General features: G+C 37.7%; 1 protein-coding gene across 7 annotated transcripts in view; it reads right to left on the bottom strand.

Annotated features, from left to right (window-relative positions):
* The window catches only part of EXOC6B (exocyst complex component 6B), a 702,680-nt gene that overhangs the window by 630,855 nt on the left and 57,515 nt on the right, over positions 1 to 14,310 (bottom strand). The window lies entirely within an intron of this gene.

Raw genomic sequence — 14,310 nt, 5'->3', positions numbered from 1 at the left:
TATAATAAATGTGACGTCATTTGTAAATGCGTATGTTGTGTATAGTATGTATGTACCTACATAAGTACACATTATATACACATATATGTATGTTATATAGTGTGTATGCTATATGTATGCGTCTGTGATACACACACACATGCATGAAACAAACACACACGCAAATACTTTTCTGATTTTCTGAGAAAGAACCAGACTTGCCAACATCACATTCAATTCCTGGTCTAATTTCACACCCCATGGCCATAAATGATCACAATTTAAGACACCTTAAGTCTATAAGCAATGAAGACCCTGAAAGGAGGATGGATAAAAGGTATGAGAAGAGTTTCCATCCTAAAACATGATGGAGAACTAAGTAGGCAAAACAGGATAAAGTTCCATGGACAATATGTAAGACTGGATATACCATGAAAAACCTTTCTACTACTAAACTTCTAAAACTGCTGCATTAAGTTTCTAAATCTTTTTTAGTGCGTGGCTAAGCAAAAAAGAAAATAAGGAAAATTTCCAGAGGCTAAAACAAAACTAGAACAGGAATCCAGATTCTACCAATCCCTTATAACCTAATGCTTCTTTTTTTTTTTTTCTTTTTTGCTGTACGCAGGCCTCTCACTGTTGTGGCCTCTCCCGTTGCGGAGCACAGGCTCCGGACACGCAGGCTCAGCGGCCATGGCTCACGGGCCTAGCCGCTCTGCGGCATGTGGGATCTTCCCAGATCAGGGCACGAACCCGTGTCCCCTGCATCGGCAGGCGGACTCTCAACCACTGCACCACCAGGGAAGCCCCTAATGCTTCTATTTTATAGCTATATAGAGAACAAGAGACAAAACCTAGGGCCCACAAGAGACGGGGAGTCCAATGAGAGGTCTCCAAGTGAATAAAGCCAAGACACCCAAGGGCTACACCCTTAGTGAAAGATGTAGAAAAATTCTTCCCCATAAAAGGTGGCTGAAAGGAAACTTCCTTGTTTTGGGTAGGGAAGCGGGGAGACGTACTCCTGGGATAATTTGAAGCCACAACCTGGCCTTCTCACCCAAAGGGAGGGCCCATGTTCATACTTAATATTACCTGTGTGGTCTGAGATATCTCAAATTGAGAATTTATTTTAGTGCCCCCAGAAAACTGACTGAAGAAATTTATCTAAGTGCCCCCAGAAAACTGACTGAAGAAAAGGAAAAGCTTCTCTAGAGGAATACATCTTAACAATAGTTCTAATTATTTTCACAAATAATAACATTCCTTTGAGCTGAACTCAAGTATCAAAAACCATGAAACACACAAGGAAACAAAGCATATAAACAAGAATCAACAAAAACAACAGAATCAGACTTGCTTGAAAATAAATATGTATAAATTAAAAATAAATGTGTAATATGTTTAAAGAAACATGAGGGAATTACCAAAACAAAAACAGACACACTGGAAAAGATAGAACTTTCTGAATAAAAACTATAATTACTGATATTTAAAAATTTAATAAACGGGAAGGGACAATATTTAACTAGGACGTATGCGTAAAACTTATACAAAATGCAGCACAGAGACAAAAGATGTAAAATGTCTTAGTCTGTCAGGCTGCTATAACAAAATACCACAGACTGGGTAACATAAACAACAAAAATTTCTCTCTCACAGTTCTGGAGCTGGAAGTCTGAGATCAGGGTGCCAGCATGGTCAGGTGAGGGCCCTCTTCTGGGCAGCCAACTTGTATCCTCACAGGGCAGAAAGGGCAAGCAAACTCTCTGGGGCCTCTTTATAATGGCCCAGAAAACTAATCCTGTCCATGAAGCCTCCACTCTCTTGACATAATCACCCCCAAAGGTCCCACCTCTTAATCCTCTTAATACCATCACCTTGGGGGTTAGGATTTCAACATATGAACATTGATGGGACACAAAACACTCAACCTATAGCAGGAAACAGTAAAGAAAGGTTAAGAACATGGAGAATAGGATGGGTTTAATGGGAGCTCTAGTAAAAAATAACAAACAGCTTCCCTGGTGGCGCAGTGGTTAAGAATCTGCTTGCCATCTGCCTGCAGGGAATACGGGTTCAATCCCCGGGTCCAGGAAGATCCCACATGCCTCGGAGCAACAAAGCCCGTGTGCCACAACTAGTGAGCCTGCACTCTAGAGCCCGCGAGCCACAACTACTGAAGTCCGTGCACCTAGAGCCCGTGCTCCACAACAAGGAGAAGCGACCGCAGTGAGAAGCCCGAGCACCACAACGAATAGTCCCACTCGCCGCAACTAGAGAAAGCCCACATGCAGCAATGAAGACCCAATACAGCCAAAAATAAAATAAATAAATAAATTTATTTTTAAAAAATAAACAAAAAACATGTAATATTCGGAGAAATAGCTGAGGATTTCCCAGAATTGATGAAAGATACAGGAAGTTGTTATCCTCAAAGTAAAAAGACACACCTATAAGCCTCACCAAAAGAAGTCCCCCAACAGAGGAAGAGCACTCTTCTCTATTCAGGTCTATCTACCAACATTTAGAACTGGTTGCCATTCCCTTTATGACTCAACTACAGTTGTGTGTAGAACCTTATACTGATGGAGCTAATTATACAAATACATGAACCGTTAGCAGCATCCAAACATTTGGTGTGTCTTTTACCAACTCATTCTTCCACGACTAGAACATTTATTCCAAACTATTGCCATTCTCTTTAAGAGTCCAACCTTGATCCAGCAACTTACTTTTGCCACCTAATTTCATAAAGAAAATACAAGCTTATTAGGCATGAATCTTCTTAATTTCCTGCATTCCAATATACAAGTCTATCTATATCTCTATCTACCCTTACATTTGTGCATTCCTATCTCAATAAAACAGACAACTTACCTTACTTATAAGACTAATCCTATGTTCTAAAAATCTCCTTTCTCCTGTACCCCATCAATACTTTTTTAAATGTCTGTACTTTTCATGTTTTAGCTCTACTGGCTTCTTTTTCTTAACAAAACATGTCCCCTCTTAACAAAATAACTTGATGCTTTTTTGTGTTTTTTAAATGAAGTACTATTAAATTAAAATCTCTCTTCCAATGATTTTAATCTGGTATCCTTCCTCTTTCCCTCTTTCTCCTTTCACAGTTAAGATTCTTAAAAGAGCAGTCTATACTCACTTCCTCCATTTCCTCAAATTGGATTTGCTCTTCGATCCAGTGTAACCTGTTTCTTACCCACATCCCCCCAATGAACGTATTCTTGCTAAGGTCAATAAAAGCCTACTAATTGTCAAATCAAATCATTTACTTGACTCCTCTTTTACATGTGCCATCGCTAACCACCTCCTCTTTCTTAAATATCTACTCCCAGGGTTTCTATTACATTCCCCTTCTCAGTCTCCAATAATTCTTCGTCCTTCTGGCCCTCAATACCTGCTTGGACTTCATCTCTTCTCATTCTTCATATTCCCTCGGAGATATCACCAATACTTCAGATTTCACTGTTAATTAAACATCTTTGGTTCCCAAATCAATAACAAGGCATATCTATCAAATCCTATAAACCTGAATATTCAACCACCATTCATCCTCAAATACATCTCAAACAGTGCATGTCAAAAGTTAAAATCATTAACTCTTCTACCCAAACCTGCACATCCCTCCTATATTCACCATCTCAATTGAAACAACCAGAGTCACCCAGTTACCGACACTAGAAACACATAAGTTAACCTTGACGCCTCACTCAACCTCACACCTCCCTCCAACTAATCAATCAATCACTAAGGCCTCCCAATCTAATTCCATAATAGCTTTTCTATGTTTTTCTTCCTCTCTATCCTCCTCTGCTACTGCCTTGCCCTGCGTCATTATCTCTCCTCCAAGCAACTGTTTTCACCTCCCTCTCCTTACTTCCCTAAAAATCCATGTTCGATACTTCTCTCACAGTAATCTTCTTTAAATGAAATATGATCATGAAACACACACACACCACACACACACAAACACACATGCACACCACAATTTAGGATTAAGTCCTGCCTCAGGATCAAGTCCAAAGTCCCTAGCATAGTATGTAAGACCCCATCCATGTACAGATTTATCTCTGAATACTCCCCACACTCACTCTACAACTCTGCTTGAAGTTCCCTGAGTGTGCTATGTAGTCCCTCTGCCTAGAATCTCCTTGTTATCACTTTATCTGGGAAATTCCTCCTCATCCTCCAAGATTCAGCTCATAACACACCCCTACTATAAAACCTCCCTTCCTGCTACAACTACTATACCCTAATATAAAAACTCCCCTCCTTACAAACTAGTCAGAACCTAAGAAACTGTTCATAAAACCAGCAAGAATTTAAGCTTGCACTCTCTGGAGACATTTACACCAAATAGGACTGTGAGTCCATTCTTTGAAGATTCATACTGAAGGCTACTTTTCTCCTGCTTACTGATATGCTGATATTAGGCATCTTTTCCCAAAAGAAGCCAACTTCAACTACATTAAAAACCCGTTACATCAAAAAATCTACAAACAATAAATGCTGGAGAGGGTGTGGAGAAAAGGGAACCCTCTTGCACTGTTGGTGGGAATGTAAATTGATACAGCCACTATGGAGAACAGTATGGAGGTTCCTTAAAAAGCTAAAAATAGAATTACCATATGACCCAGCAATCCCACTACTGGGCATATACCCAGAGAAAACCATAATTCAAAAAGAGTCATGTACCAAAATGTTCATTGCAGCTCTATTTACAATAGCCAGGACATGGAAACAACCTAAGTGTCCATCAACAGATGAATGGATAAAGAAGATGTGGCACATATATACAATGGAATATTACTCAGCCATAAAAAGAAACGAAATTGAGTTATTTGTAGTGAGGTGGATGGACCTAGAGTCTGTCATACAGAGTGAAGTAAGTCAGAAAGAGAAAAACAAATACCGTATGCTAACACATATATATGGAATCTAAGAGAAAAAAAAATGGTCATGAAGAACCTAGGGGCAAGACGGGAATAAAGACACAGACCTACTAGGGAATGGACTTGAGGACACGGGGAGGGGGAAGGGTAAGCTGTGACAAAGTGAGAGAGTGGTATGGACATATATACACTACCAAACATAGATAGCTAGTGGGAAGCAGCCACATAGCACAGGGAGATCAGCTCGGTGCTTTGTGACCACCTAGAGGGGTGGGATAGGGAGGCTGGGAGGGAGGGAGATGCAAGAGGGAAGAGATATGGGGATATATGTATAGCTGATTCACTTTGTTATAAAGCAGAAACTAACACACCATTGTAAAGCAATTATACTCCAATAAAGAAGTTAAAAAAAAAAAACCTGTTACAGCATGTAATAGCCTATTTTTAAGAAATATATTTAAAATTCTGTTTTAAAAAAATGAAGAAACAAATTCTGTTAAAACACCTAGACCTATCCTTGATAAGAAGTCATATAAGATAAATGGTACCCCTTTACAGTCACAGTATCCTCATTTACCACCTGTCTCTCATTTTGACACTGTGCAAATCTGAACCATCCTTGAACCTAGGAAACCATGTGTAATTTGAGGTAAATTTCACCAGAAGTACTATCATCCTGTTTTGCCTTAAAGTTCTTGAACAAATGCATGATAATATCCTAGAAATTAATGGGCACCACCACTAATGACATTCACTGATGGAAAGCTGAATTGATACTTTTGTTTTGAAATGTTTATTTGTTCATATTTTTGAAAGGGTACTACACTGAGCACTCTACACAGTAATGATTTATTTACATGTCTATATCCCCTACAGGACCATGAGTTCCTTGAGGGTTTACACCTGGAACAATGCCCACCTCCCACAGAGAAGACATTATAAAGTGACAAAGGGCCTAAAGCAGTGCCCAAAAATGTTTCAACATTTAGACTTTCTCCAAAGACAAGCACTAGAGTTAATAATAAACATTCTTGCTTCAAAAGTAAATTCAAGTTCTAGCAGTGCAAATAATTTGTACTTCAGCTAAAATGCTAAATAGAAAAGGAAGGAATTAGAGGAAGAAGGGACTTAGAAGGTTCAAGGAAATCTACTGTAGAAGTGTCTGGGAATAATTTATTTCCCTAGCTCTCCTCAAACCTTCTCTGGAAGCTAGGAAAAGGAAGATGATTAAATTGCAACAAGACCTGGCTCTGAAGGGAACTGGTATTTCTGGCCCTTGTTGCCAATAGAAGGGGAAGGGTGACAGCAGTCCCTAAGGGCTTTTAGAAAAAAATTGCTTCCAGGTGGAAAGTTTTTATGGTACTCTGCAGCCTGGAGCCATTTTTTGCTTTCTTTCTTAACTACTGATGATTAAACCATGGACAATCAGACTGCAACAATGGAAACAGCTCCCAAACATCATGGTTATATGCTCCAAATTACCAAGCTAACTCTCAAAGGAGAGAAAAAAATTTGTTGGCAAAGTCTTTCTTTATTTAAGGGGGAGGGCAGGGTGGAGTCTGTTAAAGATTTGTATTTGGTAGAACATAAAAGTAGTCAAGAATTCTGTACCATAATGATAAACATTAGTCTCATACCCAGACTAGACACCATAATGTACAGTCACGGAGAGCTGAACAAATGCCCTGCTATTTAGCAACTTTTCATTATTCTATTTTGACCTGGATCAAGTGTTCTATTAAATGGTTATCATAGGGGTATGCAGAGAAATCCTACCACACATCATATGGAACAGGTAAGTTGATTTATACCTGATCATGGTTTTGAAAAAACTCTGAGGTGCAAGTCTGAGTTTGTAATGATGGCTCAAGAACATGAGGGGGAAAGTTACATACAGTACCAATTCGTAAGAAAAGCAAAGAAAATTAGAGGCCAATCATTCAACCACCCAGCAACTCAGTCTAGGAAATCTTACTATACCGATATCACCCAGAACATTAAAGGATAAATCCAGCTCAAAATTACAACAGTAAACATAAGCATTTTAAAAATAATGTACCAAGCCCTCTGTTGAACATTTTACATACACGAACTCACTTACTGCTCAAAAATAATCCTACTGTAGTAGTTACCAATATCATCATTTCACGCATGAAGCAACCTTCCTGACGTTGCCAGTACACAAAAACATCTACCTTCCCCAGGTTGCTACAGTTATATCAAGGAAAAGATGAAAGAAAAAGGATGAGAGGGAAGAAAAGGAAAATGGGACAGAGGAAGATGAGCACAAGAGGGAGGAGGCAGAGGAGAAAATCACCAAAATAATACAAATAATACAAATGGCAAAATGGTTTGAATGGTTCAAATGGTTTGAATAAGGCAATTGTGACTTTCTTCTTTCTACTTTTCTAACTTTTTATTTTCTTAAACATGTATTGCTTTTATAATTGAGAAAAGGAAGTGCATTTTTAAAAATCTAGAATAGTACCTGGTTCATAGTAGATGCTCAATAAAATATTAATTAAAATTAAAAACCAAACAAGAACAAACACTTCAGAGTAACCTGGGGCCTAGTTTTTAATAATTATTCAAAAACAATTATGTAAAAAAATAGAGAAGAATTTCTTCTCACAATCTATCACCTACAAACCCAAGAAGCAATCACAACTGATCAGAATTTGTGTTTTTTTTTTGGTCACGCTGCCGCAGCTTGTGGAATCTAAGTTCCCCGACCAGGGATCGAACCCATGCCCCTCTGCAATGGAAGCGTGGAGTCCTAACCAATGGACTGCCAGGGAATTCTGGAACTTTTAAAATTCAGTATCTCTTCTATATTCTAACCTTCTCATTACTGATCATAACTTCAAAATGTATTTAAAACATACATATATTTGACACACTGAAATTTTTTATTTGAAAACTCACACAGCAGTTTCCTAGAGCCCCTCCATAGCAACTATGAACCTCACCAATTAATGTTCTCTCATGATCCTTCAAATGGGAGGGGAAGAGGGGGGCCTCAATGGTTATTGCCATGGAACCTCTGATCTATTACTCAATTTAAGTAACTTGATTTGTGAATTGGAAAAGTAAGCTATTTTCTGTTGTTTCCTATACCACTAACATGATATGCAAAGAACTCCCTACCAATATCATAAAGCTATTTACAAAAAACCCTTCATGTTTTAGATGAAAATAAATGAGGACACACCCCTCCTCTCACACCATGTTTCCATTAGGAATCAATACTGTGCCTTTTTTTCACAGAAGCATTTGCTTAAGGGCAGTATACACTAGGACATTTTAAAGATCTCTCTTTAATATGGAAATATAGAAATGTACCAAAAAAAGGAACCTCAGAAATGATTGGCCTTAATTCACAGATACAGGTTCAATTTTTTTTAAACATCTCTATCACATACTTGTCTAGCTTCCACTGAAACATCTCTAGTAAGGGGAAGTTCATTACAAGGCAACCAATCCCATTTCAATAGCTGTTGCAAAGTTCTTATAAAAAATAAAATTTGCCTTCCTATAATTTTCACCAATTATCTTATTTTTGCCCTCAAAGGACCACCAAAAATGAGTCCTTGGTCCCTCCTTTCCCTTCTCCAGACTCAACAATCCAAATTATTCAACTATTCTACCTACAGCCTTTCAATTCAGGCTTTTACCCTCTGGACACATTCTAGTAGTCAACATTCTTAAAATGCAACAAAACAGGCAGTGTAGTACAGTAGTCAAGAGCACAGGCTTCAAAGTCAAACTTCCTGGATTCGCCTTGGTTATTAATTTTGTGACCTTGGGAAAGTTATTAAATTTCTCTATAGTTTAGTTTCCACATCTATAAAATGTAGATAATAATAAAAACCATTTCATACAGTTGCTGTGTAAAGATCAAATGGCATAATGTAAGTAAAGCATTCAAAACAGTACATGGCACACAGAAAGCATGCTATAAATGTAAGCAATTTTCAGACCAATCATGGTCAAACTAGGAAAATAAGACTCATCTCCTTTAACTTTGTTACTCGGCCTTATTAAAACAGTCTAATGCTTTAGTGTTTCTGGCAGTTATACTGTACATTGAGCTTAAAGTCACATAAAATCTTTTAATTTGTTTTTATAATACATTGCTATATTCATTCAGTTGATAGTCTGAATCTACTACTTACTACCTATTACTATTATAATCCTTTTTCCAGTCTTCTGAGATTTTTTTTTTTTTGCGGTACGCGGGCCTCTCACGGTTGGGGCCTCTCCCGTTGCGGAGCACAGGCTCCGGACGCGCAGGCTCAGTGGCCACGGCTCACGGGCCCAGCCGCTCCGCGGCATATGGGATCTTCCCGGACCGGGGCACGAACCCATGTCCCCTGCATCGGCAGGCAGACTCTCAACCACTGTGCCACCAGGGAAGCCCTGAGATCTTTTGAGACATAATTTTGTCATTAAACCTTCCATGTTCATGTTTTGCTTGTACATGAATATTTTTCACAAAAGAAAACTCAACTATGAGGAAGGGCAGAAACCCAAGCAACTCTAGGACGTAAGAAAGGAGAACCCTGGAAAACACCAACATATGGGAGATTTTCTGGTTCCATTTTAAGGGGGAAGGAAGAACTGTTAATCACATAAGGTCAAGAAGAGAGCTTGAAAAAGTAAATGTTCAATTTCAAAAAAAAAAAAAAAATCCAGGATACAAAAGAAATCACCAACCCCACTTTCTTTAGCCAAGATTCAGCCCCCCAACTGTGTCCAACTTGGAGAGAACTTGCTATGAGCCAAAGCTTTTAATGTCCCTCTTTTTTGAAGGCACAGTGGAAACAATTCCCTAGAACAAAGGAGTTGTGTCAGCGAGCTCTCTGCTTTTTCAAGTTGGAAGGACAGTTGATTCACACCATGTGTCAGCAAGAAACACCAGTTAGAACCAAGTGAGATAAATTTTAGGGCTCCTGAGCTGTTTAATATTAAACTGTAATAAACAATCTTTACAGCAAATTATTAACAAAATATTTGTTTATCCTCCCGTTTATATGCTTCCTTCCCTTGAAAAGAAATTGTAAGACAATTCATAATTCCAAGGTTGCATATGCACCACCAAGAAATCATTTTCAAATGTCAGCATCCAGAACCAATGATCTGGATCATACTCCCAAAACACTGCCCTGGCATATCACAGTCAGCCTTGCTATACAGTCCTTTGTGTTCCAAGATAGGGCTAGAAATGCTGGTCACTGTCTTTGATTAAGACTTTACTTCCGTCATTAACTCTCTCTACATAGAGTCATTTTAGTATCCACTCTAGTCAATAAATTTACTTTATGCCTAGACCAAGAAATAAAATATATGTTCAACTACATAAATGACACTAAAATGATCTTATTTTTAATACTTTGAAAGATAAAAAAAGATCTGAAACAACCTTGATCTATATGGACTTATATGGAAAAATGGTTCTAAAACAATCAAAATAAAATTTAACAGAATGAGTGATACCAAAACACACACCATAAAAAAAAGACTGGAGACAGACTAGCTTAACATGTTAAGAGACATTTTTCTGAAAACAAAGGTCACTAAAGCCAAATGATTGGTTCAATACAAGGAATTAAGTAATTTACAATGGGTAACTGGGAAAAATTAATTGCCTGCCTTTCAGAAATGACCCTATGATTAACATTTGTTATATAATTCGTTAGATATCTACCTGAGGCCTAATGCATATTTTCATTACTTATCTATCATCAATTATATATTATCAGTTAATCTGGCCTAGATCATATAACTTCTTTGGAGAATCTGACACCCTACACAGGTCAATTCTCAGTCAACAAAATGACAATCTAATATGGCCCCAAACATCACTGAAGAAACAAATATTACTTACCAGTAAATTACTTCTCCATAGGGTTATGTTTAGGTCACTCTCCAAAAGCTATGGAATATGACTATCACACTTCAGCTCTCCAATCTAAGGAGTAACTTGATTGTTTACTTAATGAGGGGAAATGGGAGTAATTTTCTTAAATGTTCATGATACACTAAACCAGAAGAAATAAACTTTTAAAAGGCAAGAGAAATTTGACTTCTAAGTAATAAAATAACCAAATAATAAAATAAAATGACCACAGCAAGTTAAACAAAAACTGTTTTCTCAGGCTTCCCTGGTGGCGCAGTGGTTGAGAGTCCACCTGCCGATGCAGGGGACACGGGTTCGTGCCCCGGTCCGGGAAGATCCCACATGCCGCAGAGCGGCTAGGCCCGTGAGCCATGACCACTGAGCCTGCGCGTCCGGAGCCTGTGCCCCGCAACGGGAGAGGCCACAACAGTGAGAGGCCTGCGAACCACAAAAAAAAAAAAAAAAAAAAAAAAAAAACTGTTTTCTCAGAAACTTAAGAAAACTGGCTATACCAGGTGGTTTGGACATTTTACCATCATAGGCTCACTTAGTAAGCATTTATTGAGAATTTACTAAAATGAAGACAAGAATGTTTCCCTTTGAGGAAGCACATACTATAATAAGAAACACACAAGGAAACACAATTGAAGGTAATTATAAATCTGTATAGAAATTAATATAATGTTTAAATCTGTACACCTAAATCTGTACAGCATTATAAAAACGTAATGTTTGCTGTGGAATTGGATTAATCAGAAAAGGCTTCTTGGAGTTGCTGAAAACCAGTAAAAAAAAGAATGAGGGAAAAAAAAAACTTAAAAGGATACAGAGGAGGGAAAAAAGAACACAAACAAACAAACAAAATGACTGCAGATTTGTCATCCAAATTATGTAAGCAAGAAGACAATGGAAAGATATCTCCAAAGTGCTGAAGGAAAAACTGTAGACCTAGAATTCTATAGCCAGCAAACATATTCTCCAAAACCTAAGGACAAACAAAGATTTTTTTTTTTCAGACAAAATCTGAGAGAAGTTGTTTCCAGCATGCCTGCACTACAAGAAACATTAAAGTAAGTTCCTTAGGTGAAAAGAAATAAAATCAGGTCAAAATATGGATATATACAAGGGAATAAAGAGCATAGGAAATGATAAATATAAAGATTTTTATCATTTTTTAAATTTATCTAAAAGATAACTGAAAGTTTAAAGCAAAAATAATAGCAATGAATTGTGGAACTCATAACATATGTAGAAGTAAAATACATGCTAACTATAACTCAAAGGTCAATGGGGGAAATAAAAGCATACTGTTACAAGGATCTTATATATGAATAGGTATAATATCATTTGAAGGCAAACTGTTGTCTTAATCAGTTCAGGCTGCTATAACAAATTACATAGACTGAGTGGCTTCATAAAAATTTATTTCTCACAGTTCAGTAGGCTGAGAAGTCCAAGATCAAAGCACAGCATATCCAGTGTTTGGTGAGGGCCAGCTTCCTGGTTTACCAGACAGTCATCTTCTCACTGTATCCTCACATTGCAGAGAACAGAGAGAGAGAGAGCAAGCTCTCATGTCTCTTCTTACAAGGGCACAAATCCCTTTCAAGAGGGCTCCACTCTCATGACTTCCTCATGAATTAATTAACTCCCAAAGGCCCCACCTCCTAATATCGTCACATTGGCAGGGGGAGTGGGGGGGAAGGGTAAGGTATCAACATATGAATTTTGAAGGGACACAAAACATTCAGGCAATAGCAAATGTAATAAGTTAAAGATGCATATTGTAAACCCTACAGCAACCACTAAAATATATATATAACAAAAAGGTATACTGAATAAGACAATAGTGGGGGAAAATTGAATCCTAAAATATATTCAGTTAATCTAATTTAGTTAAGGAAAGTAAGAAAAGAGAAAAAAAGGGACAAAGAACAGATGGGACAAATGAATAATAAATAACAAGATAACAGACTTAAACCTAGTCAAATAGGTAATTATATTAATGTAAATGATTTCCTCTTTTCCTCCTTTCTTTTTAATTAATTAAGTATAATTCCATTTCCCCCTTCCCATCTTTTGAGCTATTATTGTGATTCCTTTTGTGGTGCCTTGGTGTAGTTTTGTTGCTTGTGTTTACCCTGCTTGAGGATCTTTAAGCTTCTTGGATTTCCATTTTAATATTCCAGAGAAAACCACTTGGAGCTTTTAAAAATGTTTCTGGTCTTAATTTTGTGGAGGTAAGCCCATATCTGTAAAACATATAATAATATTGCTTTTTTTTAATCAGTTTAGATATTGTCTTTCTGCTATAATCAGAGCAGATTTACCTCATCATACCATATCATTCCCCCTCCCTCTCCTCTCAACATACTTACACCACTTTTAGTTTTTCTAAAGGTTATTTTTGTAATTTAATATACTATGCTTAATATTGTACTTTTATTTCTTAATAATATGCTTTTATTTCTTACATCATCATCTATGACTACCTTGACCCCCTAATTGTGCAAAGTGAGGCATTAGCTCCCCCTTACTTTCTCTTCATTTCTTTTCTTAACTTTCTTCCAACTGTTGAAGTGAATTTTACATTGACTGGGTTGCGTTAATAATATATATATTCTGTTGCAGAATCATAATTGTCTTTTATGGTTTACCAGTACTTTGTCTTTGAAACCAATAAACGACATTTGTATTAGTTTAACTATATAAATATTCTTCACTTTTAAAGCCAGGTTGTATACTAAGATTACCATTCCTTTCTTACGGGAATCTCCCCCCTTTTTTCTGGAAAACTCTCTCCTGATGCTCCCATTTCCCCTGCTCCAATCTGCACTGACACCTATCCAGGCTTTCTGCATACCTATTTTTGACGTTCTTTCTTGGTTGACTTACAGAGCTGCTAAGATGATCAGAAATTAAGGGAACAAAATGCTGGAGACCAGGGGAAGAATGAGAAGGGGTGTGCCAACATTCTTTAGTCACTTTTTCCCAAGATATTTGCCAAGTCTGCACACGAGAGGCTAAGTTTCCAGTGTAGGAATCAAGCAGAAGAGGTAGAGAAATCAGCTTTTGACAGTTTTGTGGCACTGAAGTGACATAAATTAGAGACAAGAGGTAAAGATCCTAGAGAGGAAAAACGGTAAAAAACACAACACTCTTCTGTTTTTCCCTCAATACATGCGCTGAATTCTTAACCTACAGCAGGCAAGAGGCTAAGACGACAAGCAGAGAAGCAGAACAGAGTTTTAGGTAGTCTTGAGGTATGGAGTAAAGATTAGAATGCAGTGTCCACCTGAGGAAAGGGGCCCTAATCATCACTCCAAGGCTGTTTGGAAAATGTGAAGGACTATAGCAAAAGGCAGTACTGAACCAGAGATAGCCATAGCTCTGACCCTGACTGGATTCAGATCACTGCCACTCTATCCACCTTACCGAAAAAGACAGGGTTGGGGGGAGTTTAACCTTCTCTTACGGAAGAGAAGGTTACCCAGAACCTCCAAGAGTTTTTTATCTCCATGC

The sequence above is a fragment of the Monodon monoceros genome, unplaced genomic scaffold, assembly GCF_005190385.1.
Source record: "Monodon monoceros isolate NGI ecotype Baffin Bay Population unplaced genomic scaffold, NGI_Narwhal_1 Super_Scaffold_19, whole genome shotgun sequence".
NCBI classification, from domain to species: domain Eukaryota; kingdom Metazoa; phylum Chordata; class Mammalia; order Artiodactyla; family Monodontidae; genus Monodon; species Monodon monoceros.
This window is presented reverse-complemented; position numbering and strand designations above follow the sequence as displayed.